Source organism: Dermochelys coriacea, chromosome 9 (genome assembly GCF_009764565.3).
Source record: "Dermochelys coriacea isolate rDerCor1 chromosome 9, rDerCor1.pri.v4, whole genome shotgun sequence".
In the NCBI taxonomy this organism is placed as follows: domain Eukaryota; kingdom Metazoa; phylum Chordata; order Testudines; family Dermochelyidae; genus Dermochelys; species Dermochelys coriacea.
The window spans coordinates 69645984-69666230 of NC_050076.1; the positions used below are offsets into that span (position 1 = coordinate 69645984).

Below are 20247 nucleotides of genomic sequence, written 5' to 3' on the forward strand. Positions count from 1 at the left end.
AGTATATTTTGTGAGAGTTCTCTTGTTGTGGATTGGGTTTTTCCCCAAGATGAGCTAAAGCCTTATCACTAGTTTAAATCAGTTGGGAAACAAGACCAGTGTTACTCTCTCTAGTGATTACATTATTCAGCTAATCAATTAGTAGGCACTCAGATTAATTAAAAGTCCTCCTGTCTTTTTTTGGGCACAGAGAAGTACTAGTGCAATAATGCCTTTAACTGAGCTCTTTGGCATAACATTTGTTCACATTAATTCAGAATGACGCTCTCTTGGAACATTATTTATGTCTTCTCACTGTGCTGTATGGCACTTTTTTATATTTACATGTTAAAATCGATGCTTTTGATTTGACAAATGCCAGCCTTTCCCTGTGTTATAAATCCTGAAAAGAGCTTTAATTGACACATGGTATTCTTGCCAAAATCAACCTAATGAAAACATTGATGAAGTTTATTAGTCAAAGGTTATTAATATCAATTTCAATACTAACTGACCTGGCAGGAGGCTTGATAAAATAGAGAACAGTATTTCTCAAAGGAAAAAAAAACATTTAAAAAAAACTCCATAGTAGGCACAGTACAGATATAGCTGACAGGATTGATGTGGCAACCATATTAATTTTTTTCCTTGAAGGAAAGGTCACTGACTTTGGCATGCCAGTTTTCCTAGAGCAATAAAAGTTCCAGTTCTCTCAGTACAAATATTTTGTCTTCTAATTTGACACATCATTTCTTCTTAACAGGGAAGGGCACATTCTTATATCTTCTTCACATCATATTTGTAATACACTCTTATATTTAGATACTGAAAATGACAGTGCTGTATTGCTATACATGTTTTCTCAATGGATTATTCATAAATTTATCTTATTAGTCATACAGGGGATATTATATGTGTTAGAGGGAGGAAGTGCATGTAGTACTACATGAAATTAAAAATAATGATTCCAGTCTACGTACATTTTATCTAGTATTAGCCATGGCATATTACTTTGTATTTATATAACATATAATCACTTATTGTTGTCTTCTAACACAAGTGAACTGCAAAGTAGATAGCAAAAGATCAATAAGAAGTAATGAAGAAATAAAAAAAATCTTAAACGATTTTAGGAAGTATTTGTGAGTGTGTGTGTGTGATGAGGGGGGTGGGTGTTTTTGTGTTTGTGTGATAGAGGCTGTAATGGGCTACTGCTCCTTTAAGGCTGCAGGAAGTACTTTGAGAGACTAGTTACCCTATGTTATGTGTCCAAAGAGAGTGGATAAAGCCAAAAGAAATAAATGAAGCAGTCATTGGGACAAAGGCAAATGGTCCTGGGGAACAGTAGCCCCTGATCCACAAAACTTAGGTTTTAGAGTCCACTGCAGTCCATAAAATTCCTGCTAAATCCTGTAGGCAACTCAGCTGGCACATAAGTTTTCAGGGTAAAAGTTCCCGTGAAGCCTATGTTCCTGTCTCTGGGCACACATACTGCTGCCTCCCTTTAGTCATCCAGATAACCAGGGCCGGCTCCAGACACCAGCGTTCCAAGCAGGTGCTTGGGGCGGCAATCTGCAACGGGTGGCAGTCCGTGTGCCATTAGGGTGCTGTTAGGTAGCAATTCTGTGGCAGCCTCTCTCTTCTGCCACCCTTGGCTGCAAATCAGTGGCAGCTTCTATCTCTTCAGCCGCTCACGGCGGTGGCAATTCAGTGCGCTGCTTTGGGAGACAAAAAGGGTAGAGCCGGCCATGCATATGACTATCGCCTTCCTAAGCCCCAGAGTCAATCAGTCAGTCCATTAACTGGAGGGAGCTAGGCGTGTGCCTGCCTACCTCATGTGTGGGGATCAAGCTGGTAGGTGTGCTCAGTGGCTGCCTATCAGATTGGGTCCGATTCAAAATCTGGGTGGAGGAAGATTTGCCTAATAGCTAGCAAGCACACTTACCTGTGATGTGGGAGACCCAGGTTCAATATCCCCGTCTGATGGAAACAAAAGATTTACACAGGGGTCTTCTACCTCTTTGGAGAAGTGTGCTAAGCACTGAGCTGTGGGGTATTCTGATGTGGACTCTCTACTTCATGTGTTGGAGCTGTTCCACTGTGGATGGACAATTAAAGAACAATTGGACCCGGGGGACTGGACTCTGGGTCTCCCACTTCCCAGGTGGGTGCCCTAACTACCTGGCTACAAAGTCGTATTCTCTCTCTCTAGCCTCAACAGTCATTGGGCCAAAGAGACAGTGAGAGCACATGAGAAGGAGCAGAGTTTTGATAGGAGGAGAAAAAGCTATCCTGCCAGAAACCCTCCTGAGGAGTTGTTTTGGATATCCCATTTAAAGTGATATACTGAGGTCTCAACAGTTGATCTTTCTCTGTTTTAATCTCTTGTGAGTGATGACAGAGATCATATGGAAGCTGCAAATAAACCCATCCACACTCATGCCTTTTCTATTTAAAGTTTTAGTCATTTGTTTTTACTAAGGGAATGAAGAATGGGTTTGTCAGATTGAAACGTTATGGAATTCAAAATATCCTAACAATAATTTCCTTTACAAGACTAGGAGTCTTCACTAAGTAAAATGAAACCATGCCACCCAAAATCTCTGACTTTTCATGACAAAATCTTAGGACCTAAACTCAGTGTGCACCTTTCTTGACGTTTCTTTTGCTTTCAGTACTCTCATGTTTGATTCTCTGATATTTTGTCTTCCCTTATCTTTATTTCACTCTGGTTTGTTGTGGTTCTCCCTGAGACTGTCCTTTCAGTGCCTCATCTGGTAATTCCTTCTCTTCCCCAATCACCCTCCTCATTGGAGAGCTTGGTCCTTGGCCCAGTATTACCAACTTTTGTGATTTTGATCACAAATCTCATGGTACTGGGCGTGTTTCTTAAAGTCCCGGTTCCTGGAATCTTGTGCCTACATGAGAATCACTGCTTTAATTTTAAAAATGAAAGTAACTTTGTAGCCCTCATGGCTGTGGAGAAGATCACCTTATTTATTTAGGAGTGTAGTTTCTGTTTTCTGAAGAGACGTAAGTGCCTAATTCCATCTCTTCCCAGGAGACTTAGCTCCTAAGTCATGTTAGAAAATGATACTTAGGCTTTTGGTGATTTAGATGATTTTGAAAATGTTACCCTTGAGTATGAAAATATGACCTAAAGGCTCAAAAGCCAGCTGAAAAATAAAAATGAGTATTTTAAAAATCTTTTGGTTTATACATCAGTTATTGGAAAGCCAACTCCTTCTCTTATGGGTTCAATCCTGATGCATTGAATGCTGATACAATGAGGGCTCCTTCTCCTAACTGGACCTGGTTCTTGCTGTTCAGTCTCTCATGGTCCCACAGTTTGGGACATTGCACTGCTTCACCGTATTTTCAAAAGGGGCTGTGAAGAACAACATGAGTGACCCGTCAGTATCTCATTCCCTTGTTTAGCAGGACCTCAGCGCTTCTGCTGTTAGGGACTTCTTCCTATTAAACTTTTTCTGATATCCTTGTGCTTTTATTCACCCCACTCAGCAGAGAGATGTTGTACAATATTCTCCAGTACTAAGTAAAGTGGAGGACATTTATATTACTGGTCATAATTGGTTTACTTCTACACAAATCGTGTCCGCTAGCTAATCACCTCTTCATCTTCTGCCATCTGCTCACCTTTTCAAGAAGGCAGAGGACATCTTTTGTTAGTAACACCTTGCAAAGAATACACTTACAAATGAAGTGGAAGTAATACTACCATGCTGCAGAGAGCAATGTTTTTCAAGGAGGTGACCTTAGTCTTTTAAAACAACATGATAGCTCATCTGAAAAGTTGATATATGGCATGCTGGGTGCCAACAAGCTAGGGCTGTCTCTTTAATTAGCATCATGTTTTTTTATTTCTCTCCATGACTAACAGTCTGTCAGTTGGTAAATAAATATTTTACATAAATGTAATCAGTAACTTCAGCATTTACATGTTGTAGGGCAGTAATAATATTGGGAAATTAGATTGTTCTAAGGCCCATGAAAGCCTTGATTTTCAATCCTTCACAAAGCTAAGGTAGGGCCTGACACATTTTTAAAGATTTATACTACAACAGTGCATTTAGTAATAGTAATAAACTGAGTAAATATTAATATTTCACTGTAATGTGCATTTGGAAGCAGGCATGAGTTAATCAGTCACTGAGTAAAGTAAACCCACATGGATATCAAGACACAGGAGCTCTGAATTGATCTTACTTTTAAACATAGTATTAAAATTAATAAACCAAATTATGTTTTATATTACCAAATAGTATATCAATTAATCCAGAGTAGGAGAAGTCTTTAAGAGCACAACACTTAAATTATTTTCCTTAGTATCATTAATATTCTGTATGGGACTGGTCTGGAGCAAAGGCGAGACGTGTCATTGACTTCAATGGGTTCTGTATCCAGCCCTGTTTCCCTCATGCTTAGAATCTGAATGTTTCATTTGGATACTTTGTTTACATATAAAGTTTTCTGCTATTCAGCCAATTCTATGAATGATTCAAAACTATTTCGCAAATAATTTAGCGTAAGATTTTAGTTTCAATTTTCAAATCATTTATTTGTAATTTTTTTCATTACTCAGCCCATTTGATTCCCTACTATGATGCCAAGAACTACATAATACTTATTGCTCTAGCTTGAAATGCATGTATTTTTTCTGTCTGCCAGCTGAAGGTAAAATTAATAACTGCTTAACACTTGCAGTTTACATAGGAATACCTTTAATATAGATATTTCTGTTTCCAATATTTCCCTTTATTTTCAGGCTCCATCCTTCCTTTGAGAAATCTACAGCTAAATTGAAAATGGTATGTTTTATTTAGAGGACCCAGGATTACTGATGTGCACATTAAAGAGCGTCCCTTTGGATCCTGCTATGCCAGGTGACTTTTGCCATTACTGTGTTACTGCTTTTCAGGACTTTCCCCCAGGTTTTAGTTATACAAATGCCTCCAAACGGTATTTTCCTTTAGTGAAATAGATACATTAAAGCTTGCTACCCTCCTTGCTACCTGGAGAAGTGAAGCTGTAGAGAGTGGCCAGTGACTCCAAGTTCTTTGAGGCAGGAACTGTATCTTCCTGCATGTGTGGAAAGTTCCTAGCACAAGATGGGCACTGCTGAGATAAAATAATACATGCAGTGCCAGCTAGAATTGTTGTGGGAAAATAAAATATGCACAATATTTGCTCAAGGACTAGTGAGTTGTCAGTCCAACAAAACTCAAGGGCACTACAATATATTTTACAAATAAAATTCTGTAGATGTTTAACTCTCTCTCCTTTTGGAATGAATACCTCTTATGTAATCAGAGCCCAGCTTTGGAAACCTGAATGAAAAGTAGTTCACCAAACTGTTTTCTTTAAAGAGATAAAGATGATTGATTTTAAGAAAATTAGCTTTTTTATGTGGCAGTGCTGCAAATGGATACATTTCTTAGACTTTTGTTATCACAGATGGGTGAGGAGAATGATTAGAGTCTTGGGAAAATTCTCATGAGAAGTGATATAAAAGATTGGGATTGTTTATCTTAGAGAGGAAACAAATAAGAAGGGACATTGTAAAAGTATCCAAAATAGCAAATAATAGGAGGAAAAAGATTAGGGATATTTGAATAAATTTGAAAGGTGGAAAATTTGAACAAATTTGAAAAGTGATAAAAGGAAATTATTTTTTTCCACAAAACTCCCATTTAAACTATAAAACTCATTGCCACAAAATACCAGCCAATATTTTAGGATTTAAAAAAAGGATTAGGCATTATATGGTAACAAGAACATACAGAGTATATTATAAAATGAACAATAATTTTGGAAGGAATATAAACCCACAGATTTCAGACATAAACCAACATCTAATTATTAGGGGTTTGGTAGACAGTATCCCTGAGGCAGGTTATCCCATAACTTCCTTCTCCAGGACTTGTTGCACCTTCTTTGGAAAAGATGGAGCAGAAAAGAGGCAGAACAAGAATAGAGAGATAATAGCACAGACAAGAACAACATTGGCATTTCATATATCCTATTCGATGAATGCTTGGTAAAATATTAAATAGTTCAACTGATATAAAAAATAGGGTCAAGCATGTTCTGATTCCCATCAAATCCTGCAGTAGTGGGATCTTTCTTATAAAAAGCAAATTAAAAGAAACAGAAAAGGAACATGCTGCTAGAGTCAATGTAGGTAGATTGCTATGGTGTTTCTCTTGCTGAAAGGTTCATCACAGACATCCTCTTTCTATTCATTTTTCCTCCTTTTGTGTGTGTGTTTAATGGTTAGCAAGCAAGTTTTATTCCCATCCTGTGACTTATCTGGTATTTTAGAGACAAGCTATAATCCTTCTTGTGTGGTGATTTATGTTGTTGATTCCACACAATATATCTCAGCATGGCAATATTTTTGTCTTCTGAATGGCTATTGTGAACAATTATGCACCTAATCATTAATTGTGTTCATTAAGCTACTTTTTCATTAGTTTTTTTTATTGATGGTTTATAGTGGCTAAATGTGTGCAGTGATACCACCAGTGACTGAATCCTAATAGTATCTTTGACTAGTAAACCTTAAACATGTCTCACTCCATCTTCACCTCCCAAACTGAAGGCTTTGTGTTTCACAGAACATTTTTGTTGTTGGTGAATTACCTCACTTGTTAAACAAATGGTGAAATCTACAGCAGAGTCATAATATTTTTCAGGATGGTTCTTCAGCTCAGCAAAAACAAATACAATAATTCATCAGGAAACCAGAATGTCCAGCCTTCATAAATCAGAATCCTTCTGAATGAGTTCACCTATGCATTGGGAGTCTGCTATACAAGACAGTAGAGGTAAATGCTAGTGATGGGCAAATACCACCACAAATTTTCCAAGCACGGACCCATATTTGAAAATGAATTCCATAAAGCTGTGATTACTTTACTTTTATGTTCAATTTCCATGAACATTAAAGTGAACAGGTTTTACTTGCTTATATGGTTATGGAAAGGGAGTTTTCAGCCTTATGTTCCAGTACAGAGATGTGAGATAATACCTTTTATGTTCCAGTAGTCATACCAGAAGCACACCATATCACACACTGCTTGACACTTCAGTGGTTCCCATCTTACTGTGGCCCTTTGAAAAATTAGGGGAGCAATTTTTAATTGTGCCCTGAAATGAATGGGATGATGAGATTGTGCTTCTTTTAACATATTGGAAGGAAGGCAGCAGTATTCTGCACATTCCAAATGTTTGAAAACATGAGCATGGATTACGGTAATGAAAATGTTAAGCCAGTGGTGCTGAGGTAAACTACGTCAGGGTCAAGGGCAAGTTTTGGGTTTTTTGCTTCTGTAATTAGTAACCTATGATGAACAGGTTTTTCACTTTGTATATGGACATTTCCCTATACAAGGTACATTGAAAATTCCAGAAGACTTTCTTGTGCAATAACCTTGGATTGGAATACATCATTATGAATTATACATGTGTCTATGGGACTCTTTCAATATAGGCGCTAGACATGCCTGTTAAAAATTGTTGTGGTATACTAGGGTAAATATATTGGTGCTTAGCTAACATGGGCATAGATGTCTTATAAATAGCTGAGTAAGAGCTCCAAATGTGTGACATGATAGCAAGAACCTGTGTGTTGGAGCATTAATATAGAATAAAGTAGCTTTTTAATATAAGGATAAGAAGTGGAATGTAAACACAAAAGAATAAAAGAAAAGGAGTACTTGTGGCACCTTAGAGACTAACAAATTTATTAGAGCATAAGCTTTCGTGAGCTACAGCTGAATCGGCAAATGCCAATTAAAACCCAGGCTGGATATGACTAGGCAAATTAATGATAAATTTGAACACTTGGCTGATGATAAAATTTCTCTCTCGCCTTTTGGCAGCATGTGAGGGATAACCCTTTATGGACTGTTCTTTGAACAGCTTCTTCAAACCAACTTTCCAGTAGTCTCAGACCTACATTCACAACCCATTTTGTTTGTTTTTTGTTTTGTTTTTGTACGAAGAAAAATAATTGCTGTCTCTTATAAAAAAAACACTATTTGAGTTCCATGTTTTCTTACAGTTTTAAGAGGTGAGTGGGGTACAGAATCATTATCCACACCTCAGTCATTTCTGCCTGCTTAGTCTTTTGTCATTGAGCCACTGGTAGCATATAACAACATTCTGCGTACATTATTTAATCCTTTGGGGAATTTAATAGATTTCCCATTTACAAAGATCACCTTTCTTTCCATACCATCATACATAGTAATCCCATCTTAAAAATAAACCAGGCATTTACCAACAAATACCCCCACATTGATATCTAACATACCAGCAATATGGCCATTTTTGGCAAACGTTGACTTCAGTGGCCACTGCTACCTAGGATGCCAGGGGAAGATTCAAAGACCATGTGTTATGCAGTGCTAATCCTAGTGAATCTTGAAAGCAAGCAGGACTAGCAGGAAGAGAGAACCTGCCAGAATAAATGCAGTAGAATGGTATGAGTAGGTTTACTTACATGGATCCATAAACCAGCCATTACCTTTGCATTATGAACCCAGGCACCAATACCGCAAGATGCTGAGAGCATCCTGCAAGGGGCTGAATGACTTCCACTCCCTTGACCTCAATAAGAGTTGAGGTTAGCTCAGCATCCATCTAGATTAGGACTCAAGTCAGTGAATACAGACCATTTAAAGTACATTTGGATACATGCAATTTCCTTGAATAGTCAAAAATGAGGAACTGCTTATCCCCAAATCTTTAGTCACATTGTTAATATATGATGAACTTCCCAGAAATACTGAACAGCAATGGTTTTTATAAAATGTGTATATCTAATCCACTAGTATGCTATGTGATTCTTTATGTCCAAATAGTCTCATGATCAAACGAACTACAATATACCAATAAGTGTTCAGCAGCATAACTGCTGGTGGGGTTGAGTTGGGCAGGGGAATAGCCTGATCCAAAGTGACTTAAGATCCTATTGCAAATAATGTGCTATGGGTTCTTGGCCCATCCTTTTCCTACATTAATTACATTCATTGGCTGCATATTACTTATCTCCTGTACCTGCAGCACAGTCAGCAGCTCTGTCTTTTGCAAGTGGTCACACAGGGTCAAATTTAATTGTTGTACACATGATAATTATGTGCCCAATACCCATCATTATCAATGAGGTAATTTCCGTAACATGCTATGCACCTTGCTGAAAAATTGCACCTTAATATCATTTTAACAAAGATCTGTGATGGGTGAGTCTTTTAGACTCTGTGTGTGATGTTTTGTTAAATTAAATTTTGTATTTCAGCATGAAGTTAATTGGCACATACTGACACTAAACACCAATTATTACTGAAGTTCCTGTTGTGTGTTAGTTCCTTATCAGCTTTCCAGAGAGTAAAAAAATTTGCAATTAGTTTTGTAAATAGCACAGTCCACTTCTTAGCTTGAACAGTAAGAAACAAAAAAACAAAAACAAATTAAGCAGAAAGTAGTGTCTTCTGTTCAATTTTAGTAGCTCTAAAAAAAGCATAGAAGATTAGGGTTGGAAGAGACCTCAGGAGGTCATCTAGTCCAACCCCCTTTTGAAAGCACCAACACCAACTAAATCTTCCCAGCCAGGGCTTTGTCACCCGGGCCTTAAAAACCTCTAAGGATGGCGATTCCACCACCTCCCTAAGTAACCCATTCCAGTGCTTCACCACCCTCCTAGTGAAATATTTTTCCTAATATCCAGTCTAGACCTCCCCCACTGCAACTTGAGACCATTGTTCCTTGTCATCTGCCATCACTGAGAAGAGCCCAGCTCCATCCTCTTTGGAACCCCCCTTTTGGTAGTTGAAGGCTGCTATCAAATCCCCACCCCACTCTTCTCTTCTGCAGACTAAGCAAACCCAGTTCCCTCAGCCTCTCCTCGTAAGTCATGTGCCCCAGCCCCCTCTTCATTTTCGTTGCCCTCCACTGGACTGTCACCAATTTATCCACATCCTTTCTATAGTGGGGGCCCCAAAACTGGACACAATACTCCGGATGTGGCATCACCAGGGCTGAATAGAGGGGAATAATCACTTCCCTCGATCTGTTGGCAACGTTCCTACTAATGCAGCCCTATATGCGGTTAGTCTTCATGGCAACAAGGGTACTGCTGACTCATATCCAGTTTCTCATCCACTGTAATCCCCAAGTCCTTTTCTGCAGAACTGCTGCTTAACCAGTTGGTCCCCAGCCTGTAGTGGTGCATGGGATTCCTCCTTCCTAAGTGCAGAACTCTGCACTTGTCCTTGTTGAACCTCATCAGATTTCTTTTGGCCCAATCCAATTTGTTTAGGTCTCTCTGGACCTTATCCCTACCCTCTAGCGTACCTACCTCTCCCCCCAGCTTAGTGTCATCTGCGAATTTGTGAATGTGCAATCCATCACATCATCTAGATAATTAATAAAGGTGTTGAACAAAACTGGCACCAGGACTGACACCTGGGGCACTCCTCTTGATATTGGCTGCCAGCTAGACATCGAGCCATTGATCACTACCTGTTGAGTCCAACAATCTAGCCAGCTTTCTATTCACCTTATAGTCCATTCATCCAATCCATACTTTTTTAATTTGCTGGCAAGAATACTGTGGGAGACCATATCAAAAGCTTTGCTAAAGTCAAGATATATCACATCCACCACTTTCCCCATAGCCACAGAGCCAGTTATCTCATCATAGAAGGCAATCAGGTTGGTCAGGCATGACTTGCCCTTGGTGAATACATGTTGATTCTTCCTGATCACCTTCCTCTCCTCCAAGTGCTTCAAAATGGTTTCCTTGAGGACCTGCTCCATGATTTTTCCAGGGACTGAGGTGAGGCTGACTGGTCTTTAGTTCCCCAGGTTCTCCTCCTTCCCTTTTTTAAAGATGGGCATTCTATTTGCCTTTTTCCAATCATCTGGGACCTCCCCCCGATCACCATGAATTTTCAAATATAATGCCCAATGGCTCTGCCATCACATCAACAAATTTCCTCAGCACCCTCGGATGCATTAGATCTGGACCCATGGACTTGTGCATGTCCAGCTTTTCTAAATAGTCCTTAACCTGTTTTTTCACCACTGATGGCTGCTCACCTCCTCCCCATACTGTGTTGCCTAGGACAGCAGTGTGGGAGCTGACCTTATCTGTAAAGACCGAGGCAAAAAAAGGCATTGAGTACATTAGCTCTTTCCACATCATCTATCACTTCCTTCCCCATTTATTAAGGGTCCCACACTTTCCCTGACCTTTTTCTTGTTGCTAACATACCTGTAGAAACTCTTCTTGTTACCCTTCACATCCCTTGCCAGCTGCAACTCCAGTTGTGTTTTGACCTTCCTGATTACACCCCTGCATGCTCGAGCAATATTTTTATACTCCTCCCTAGTCATCTGTCCACATTTCCACTTCTTGTAAGCTTCCTTTTTGTGTTTAAGCTCACCAAAGAGTTCACTGTTAAGCCAAGCTGGTCATCTGCCATATTTGCTATTCTTTCTGCACTTTGGGATGATTTGTTCCTGTGCCGTCAATAAGGCTTCTTCAGCCAGCTCTCCTGGACTCCTTACCCCCTCATATAAGTCTCCCACAGGTTCCTGCCCATCAATTCCCTTAAGGTAGCCAGAGTCTGCTTTTTTGAAGTCCAGGGTCCGTATTTTGCTACTCTCCTTTCTTCCTTTTGTGAGGATTCTGAACTCAACCATCTCATGGTCACTGCTGCATAGGTTGCCACCCACTTCTACTTCCCCTACCAATTCTTCCCTGATTGTGGGCAGAAGGTCAAGAGGAGAACGGGTCCTAGCTGGTTCCTCTAGTAGTTGCACCAGGAAGTTGTCCCCAAAACTCTCCAAAAACTTCCTGGATTGTCTGTACACTGCTATATTGCTCTCCCAGCAGATGTCAGGGTGATTGAAGTCCCCGTTAGAACCAGGGCATGTATTCTGGAAACTTCAGTTAATTATCCGAAAAAAGCCTCATCTATCTCATCCTCCTGGTCCGGCGGTCTATAGCACACGCCCACCATGACATCACCCTTGTTGCTATTGCTTCTAAACTTAACCCAAAGACTCTCAACAGGCTTTTTTACAGTTTCATACTGGAGCTCGGAGCAATCATACCGTTCTCTTACATACAGTGCAACTCCTCCATCTTTCCTACCGTGCCTGTTCTTCCTGAACAGTTTATATCGATCCATGACAGTGCTCCAGTCCTGTGAGCTACCCCACCAAGTCTCTGTTATTCCAATCACAGTCAATTCCTTTGACTGTTCCAGGATTTCCAGTTCTTCCTGCTTGTTTCTCAGGCTTCTGGCATTTGTGTACATGCACCTAAGATAACTAGCCGATTGCCCTGCTTTCTCAGTATGAATCAGGAGGTCCCTCCTGTTGTACCCTCCTCCTTGTGTTTCCTCCCAATATGCCACTTCTCCACTTACCTCAGGGCTTAGGTCACCATCCTCTGGTGAACCTAGTTTAAAGCCCTCCTCATTCGGTTAGCAAGTCTGCCTGCGAGGATGCTCTTCCCTCTCTTTGTTAGGTGGATCTCATCTCTTCCTAGCTATCCTAGGAAAAGTATGTGGGAGTACTGAATATTGCTTGTAATATTTTCTTTTGCTTGGCAGTAAGTGGCACAACAGGGTAAACTACAGTACAGTGGCAGGCTTGGTATCAATTTTAGCTTTCAATCATATGGTGGTAAAATTAGACAAATATATTGCTACCATAAAAGTGATAAATAATTAAGTTAGTGACCTATAGTAAATTTACTCTTGTCAAAATATGAATACATAGATATTTTTAGGTACTTGTAATTTGCTGACCAAGCAAACACACAGTATATCAAATGAGTTAATTTGTTCTGTCCTGTTTAGGAATCCTATGTAAAATGTCTTCCTGTTTCTGAGGTATGTATTTTTGTAGAAAAGAGAGACATACTTGTATGAATAAAAAATTATTGCTATCTTCTTGCTGTAGTTCTGGCTCTAGTTTACTAGATTTGACAATTGCTGCAGTGGCCTCATGTGTATTATATCCAACTCTGAAATTTTTTTTTGTCTTGCCATACACAGGAGAGAAGAGGCATAATTTCTTAACACAGAAATCATCGTATGGAACTTACTTATTACATTGCATGCATTCCTGCAGGTGGGAAAGGGATGTTTGCCCTGAAATAATATATTTAAAAATAAGCAGCATTTTAGTAGAGATGTGGAAATTACATCTTATGAGTGTAAAGTACATACAGACGAGGAAAATGTATGGGTTTCTCTTCCTAATGCCTGGTAGCACTCTTGCCTAATTTTGTCACAATTCATAGCCATTGTTTGAGAAATTTTCACTCACTGTTACCAGAAGCTTCCTTAAAAATCCAAAATAATTGGTGTTTTTCACTCTTTACTGCTGTGATCAAGAGTGGGGGTTGGGTCTCTACATCTTATTCTTCAATATTACATAGATGGGGAAATAAGCAGTAGTGTCTTCTCTTCTACATCTAAAACAAAACAACTACCAGAGCTTCTAAGTGGTCAGGAAAGGTTTGGACTATGGAGGTGGATTACCGTTTCCTTTTGTGGAAAATGAGTTGATGGTCTAGGAATTCAATAACTTGTTTCTTTTATTGACAAGTATGTACAGTTTTGAGCAGGTCTATCAAAGACTTTAGTGGGCTGGCCACCCTCCCTTTGCCCCTTCATGGCCAAGGGTTACATTGCAGGTAGCCTGCTCAATTTCCCTCTTCAACTGCTCACAAAACTCAAAAAACTCTTTTGTCCATTTGCATCCCTTCCCAGGTTCTGCTTTATTAAATTAACAAACCTTCAAAATAAAGTTTTCAAGTCCATCCAAAAGTCTGCACAAACAAAAGTTTCTCCTCCTCCTCCTCCACCTTTCTGCCTGGGCCTTTTCTCCTTTGGCAGGCCATTCCCAGGCCCTACCTGGCTGGAGTCTCAGTCCCAATTGGGCTCTCTGCTAAAGCCTGGTTGTTTTTAGTGGTCTCTGATCCCAGCACATTTCCCCCACTTCATTACAGCCTCCTGCTGCTCATTATAGGGCAGTTGCCCTGATCCTCTTCAGGAGGGTGAGCCACCCTGTTATGGATTCCAAAAGCAAAGTGCAGCTAATACACTGAATCACAAGGGTATCAGCACAGCACTTCCACAAGCAGCTGCGTGCAAACATTCAGCCCCTTCTGCTGCTTTTATCTATTTACCAGTCTTTCCTCACATGTTTTAGGAGAGCAAAGTCTATTCCACTTGGTGAAAAAATGAATTTCACTTAAAACCATGGAGCAAAGTGATTTTATTTTAGTTTTTTTAATGGAACATATAGAAAAAGCTAATGTTACTTTTTCATTTTTCCTTGCCGGGATCACATCTGAACACTTGTAGTTCTGGGATAATCAGCATCAAAACATTTCAAAGCTCCTCTATGTTCAGCTCTTCCTTTTTCCTGTGCTTCATGTCCACTGCAGCCCTCATGTTGACTGCCCTTCAAACTGAGCAATGGCTTAATGACCAATCTTGTATTCACTCACTGTACATCTTAAGTGCCGGTGGTCAACTCAGTCCATCAGCTGCTTTTGCCCTTTGTATCTTGTCAGCATTAAAGTCAATCAGAAGTTCACCTCCCAGTCTCTCAGGAATCAGGTGCCCTCTATCAGCACTGCTGGTCTGTCAGTTTTAGTCATTGAATTTTTTGCAGTAAGTAGGAGTGAGTTTGTCAAGTCCCCTGTTTTGTCTTGGCCGAGTTAAAATTAATATTTGCTCAGGTGCACTCATCTTCCCCAATACAACAGCCATTATATTCCTCCAAATGCATTCAGTATTATATCTAGCTCTCCCTCCTAGGTATTTATTTGTCCTCCTAACAGTATCTGAGAGTCTCACACTATTTAGCATGTCTATCCTCACCACACACTGCTCAGGCAGGTAAGTAGTGTTGTTCCCATTTTACTCTGGGGTACTGAGGCAAAAAGAAACTAAGTGATTTGGCCAAGGTCACTGTGGTGGGGCTGTGCCCCACCCCAGGCCAGATTGGGCTACAGCAGGTCAGAGCGGCTGCGCAGACAGGCAGCCAATCAGAAAGGGCCTGTGGGGAGCCAATCAGGGCTGAGCAAGAGGCAGCCAATCAGGGCCAGGCTAGGCCCTATATAAAGACTGCCCAGGCGAGAGGCAGGGAGTCTCTCTCCCGGGCCTTCAAAGGATGAAGGTCTGTCACCTGCATGAGGAGACTAGCACCAGGGACAGTGCAGTACTGGGCAGGCATGGGGAGGAGAAGGGAACTCCAGCATGGTACTAGCCATGAGGAAAGGGCCTAGCCGGTGCAAAGGGGCTGAAGGGGAAATGGCCCAGGAAGAAAGAAGGAGAAAGGGAGAGAAGGAGGGCAGGCAGGAAGGCTGCCGTCAAAGGTTCCCTGGGTCGGGACCCAGAGTAGAGGGTGGGCCTGGGTCCCTCCTTCCCCCTTGCACTTACACCTGGCCATTAGGAGTGGCCATCATGGACTGCACCAGACCTGCCAAAAGGGGTTAGACTTTGGGGTGTGGTTGGCCATTGTGGCTGGGGCAAAGAGAAGAACTGCTGATAAAACTGCCTCTGGAAGGGGGTGAGCGTGTACTAGGGGGCCACTGCCGGAGGGCACTGTCCTGAAGAGGATGCTGCGAGAAGGGAGAAACGCGGGTCCAGATGCCAACAGAGGGCGAGAGATGGATGAGACACCACCAGCGGAGGGTGCTCCACATGGACTGAGCTAATTCCAAGAGGTGCCAACAGAAGGCGCTGCAGTGATGAGTCCCAACCCCGTCACAGTCACACAAGTATCCTTTGCAAAGTAAGGGATTGATCCCAGGTTTCCTGAGTCAAAGGCTAGCTGCTCAACCACTGGACTATCCTTCCTCTCTGGAGAGGTGTTTTTTGATTAAACCAGGTGCCATCAATCCTTGTCTCTTCCTAGGTTAATATCAAAAGCTTTTTTGAATGTACAGAGGTATCTGCTAACCATGCATGTGCTTTCCTGGCAGATGGTAAAGGTCATTTGTATACTGGTTCTGTCCTAGTCAAAACTAACCTCTTTTGCCCCACTATCACCTCTCTCAGGCATCTGTCTTTTCTGGCTGCAATCCTTTTGGATCCTAATAGGCTTCCAATTGCTTGGCTCAGAGTCTTACCTTAAGCAAGTTATCATTCTCTCTCTCTCTCCCCCCTCCCCCGCCCCCGGACATTCATTTAAAGGGCCAGTACCTGAATATTTCCACATTAGCTACAATTTCCAATCTCTGTCAAATATGAAACCTTAACAGATGGAGTCCAATCTGTCACAGTAAGTTAGCATATTTCTCTTGTGTTTGAGTGTATCTATTCTTTATTGCATAGAGAAATGCAGAGGAGTTGTAAAGAGGTATATTTTAGTTAATGTATTATAAGTAGCTGATACAATTGTTTACATCTGAAGAGAAAGTGGTTTATGTATTACTAGGAAGCTGATTATTGTTTCCCGACAGATAAGAGGAGTGACAGCATTCAGCACAATTGAAACAGATGTAATGAGCAGAACTGCAACATGGTCCAATACCTGTCTCCTGAATACTCTGACACTGACCAGCAATGAATTCAAGGGAACGTTCTGCCCTCTGCCAATATGCCCCTGTTCCAAAGAATCAGTGGGCATGATGGCTCTTGAAGCACATTCTGGAGTGAAAATGCATTTTAAAAAAATTACTCTGCCACTGTGCTGGGCCAATCAATCATGTGTTAATGATGGATCATGAAACCCATTTGTTGACAGATAAAACCTTTTGTGCTCTGCCAGTGAAATGAATTGAGCCACCACTCTTCCAATTGCCAACTCTGAAATATTATTTGCAAACATATAATTTATGGATGGAAAGAGCTAGTAGTGCATCCAGCCCATTCTACTGCTTTATAGCAGGTGCATCTTGCTATTCATTAGACATGCCCTAGCTGTGTGGATTCCAAATGTACAATCCATTTTCGCTTTAAATTCATTAATGCTGGCTGGCCCAATTACATCGTATAGTAGTGACCAATAACTCTGCAGGAGGGTATGGACCAAAGACCAAATAAACATGGTAATCCAGTTAGATCTCACACAGTTACTTATAATACTGTGGACCATGAGGACCTGCTGACATGGCTCCGGAATCTACAAGGAATAATAGACTATTTTTCCTCTGTGAGGAGATAGAGTTGGGTAAGGATGTCTGTGCCCAAAAGGTTCTCCAATGTGAAAAAGTACCAGACTCCATTCTGTCACTCATCCTGTTCAGTGTGTACATAAGGCTTATGGGTGGATAATCAGTTTTTCCTGCGGTGCCATCAATATGCAGATAATACTTTGTTTTACACTGACTTCACATTCTCTGCTTTCCCAGTGCCAAGCCAATACTGTGGCCTGGATGAGGCATAACCTCAGTCCAGACAGGACCAGCTTGATGCTGGCCATTGTGGCTGGGGAAACAGCTCTCCTGAAACTCTGCTTTTGTGTGTGAGGGAGAAATTCTAGCATCTGTGCTTTCCCATAGAGGACTGATAGGGGAGTTAGGAGCAGAAAGGAAGGAAGGTGAGGCTTCTACCACTTTCTGTCTCCCCTTAGGAAGGGCTGAAGATGCTCCCTCCGGCAAAATGAATTTCTCTTTGCTGGTACCTAAGTGATTCTATTGGGAAAAAATCCCTGGAAAGGAGAAGGCGGATGCCTGGTACGTAGGGGTCTGGAAACGGATGCTCTTCTCTGGAATGGACCCAGAAATTCCCTTTCCCTTGCACCTTTCACAGGCTGAGTAGTGTTATATTTTTCATCCAAAAAATGTTTGGCAAAAAAATTCAGATTTGACAACACTGAAACACTTCATAATTTTATGCTGGTTTCACCAATGTGTTCATGTCAGGGAGGAAAAAAATTGGCAAATTTTTACCATCACCTCTCTGTGATGAACCTTTCCAGGTACCTTATTTGATGAGATGAGCAGCCTTGAATGACTCTTTGTGGGGTCACAATCCATTTGCTCTTATTCAGTTGCCGACTGGCCTTTTTCCTAAAATCCACACCCGTTTCCTTGCACTCCTACGGTCTCTTGGGTTTTGGTCACACTCAGACCATAGTATGCTGCTGCAGTGTATATTTTACACAGTGCTTCATGGCTCATTTCTCTCTCACGCACATAATTTTTTATGCAGCCCCATTCGGAGCCCTGGTACATCATGTTCCCTGGGGTCCCATCCCCTCCCATTTCATTTTATTGACACAAATATTGCAGACATTTCAGGGGCCCCGCCCTTCCCCCAAGCTTAGGATCCCGGGCCCATCCTGAGCTTGGGGTTCCAGTAAAATTTTTCCCCCTTCCACCTCCCTCTCATCAGCCCTGCTCTTACATTAGAGAACAGCTACCCAATCATTTACAAGCTCATAAAAACAGTTCAGCAGCATCCGCTTGCCCAGCAGACCAGGGAAATGGTTCAGAAATGAAAGCCAAGGAAAACAGTAACTCGCAGCAAACAAACAAAGAGACAACTACAGCAATCGTATTAGATTGTGTAGAAGAACCTTTTCCAACAACACAGACACTCCATTAAGCATAGAATAACAAAGCAGCATAGATGACTGTTATCTTCTTTAACTCTTTCAGGCACTTAATTCTGGAAGCAGTGAGTGTGGGGGAGAGAAGTGATGTGTAGCTGCAAGTCTGGAGGCCAGGAATTCCTAAATGAAATGCTGGCTCTTCCACACTACTTCCTCTGTGGTCTTTATGTCCTTAGGACCATAAGAAGTGTACTCACTCTGGGTTGTTGCTAAGGCAGAAGGAAAAATTCCTAAAGTACGGTCCATTCCCCATTTCAGTTTAGTTCTTCAGGGTTATTTAATGAAATGTACCTCCACTTATGGGCAGGTAACCAGCTTCTATTCCTTGCTTTTCACCATGAAATGATTTTAGATTCCATTCCAGCAGGCCATACCCTCAGCCTCTCTTGTAGACATACAATACCTGTGTCTTCCTTTCTCTAGGGCTGCAATACAGGATGGGTTCTATCAGCTTGTGGAAGAGCATCTCATTGAGGGGGACAGCTGGGATAAGAGAGGAGGCAGGAAGGGTGGGATTTGCTGTGGAAATGAGTCCTACACAAGCCCTTTCCTTCTCAAGCTGCAGATCCTCCCCTTCCTGGCATACTGCTCTCTTGTGGCCTTGTCAGAACCAGAAATAAGTCCAGCTAGAGCTATGGGTTTAGCTCCTTGCAGCTGTTTTAATTCACAAGGGAGATGCAAGGTCTTTGTTATCAGATCATCTTCCCCCCTCTACTTCCCTCACTCCCTTCATTTTTCAAAATTGGAATCTCATTTTTTCTTCAGTCCACATTTGATGCTGTTTTGTGACAACCCACTGTGCACAACATCAAAACTGCACCAGAACTGTTCCAACATCATGTTCTTTCTCTAACTGCCATAGAGCAGCACCACACCCACACAGTGGACTAGTTGGACAAGCAAAGAAACTGGTAGCCTCCACTAGAAGTAGGAGACAGGCAGGGCAACAGGTCTCTATTCTCTACTGGCTGACACTCTAGTCACTCTGCCAGTAACTATGGCAAATGAAGAGTTATAAAACATGGTCTTAACCTTCCCAGTCACATTCTGATTGTCCTGAAGAGCATGGGAGAGTCTCTTTGAGTCTTTAGTCCACATACACAGCTGGGGTTGGCAACAGTCTAGCCCCATATGTTTGGACTCTTGTTATTGAAATGTGATATGGTATTAGCCACACTGCTATCTGGTGTATTTATATTTGACTCCTAGGGAGAAATAACTGATCAAATTAAGACTTGGTCAAGACTGGTATGATGGACTTCACTGCTGATAATTGTGCCTGTAACAATATAGATCATGCATGAGAAATCCTTTTGAGAATACATTGGTCCTCACTGCACAAAGAAATGATGAGCAGCAGAAAATCTAATCATAATGGAAAGATCACAAAGCCCTGGTCTACACTACGAGGTTAGGTCGAATTTAGCCACTTTAGGTCTATTTTATAAGCAATGCATCTACACGACCAACCCCGTTCCGTTGACCTAAAGGGCTCTTAAAATTGACTTCTGTACTCTTCCCCGGTGAGGGGTGTAGCGCTAAAATCGACCTTGCTGGGTCAAATTTGGGGTAGTGCAGACTCAATTCGATGGCACTGGCCTCTGGGAGCTATCCCAGAGTGCTCCAATGTGACTGCTCTGGACAGCACTTTCA

General features: G+C 41.4%; 1 long non-coding RNA gene across 1 annotated transcript in view; it reads left to right on the forward strand.

The window, feature by feature from the left end:
• The window catches only part of LOC122455864, an 88630-nt gene extending 83407 nt beyond the window's left edge, over positions 1-5223 (forward strand). Inside the window, exon 5 of the long non-coding RNA XR_006274365.1 lies at positions 4766-5223. This is a non-coding gene — a long non-coding RNA (uncharacterized LOC122455864). The remainder of the gene's footprint in view (positions 1-4765) is intronic.
• The last annotated feature ends 15024 nt before the right edge of the window (positions 5224-20247 follow it).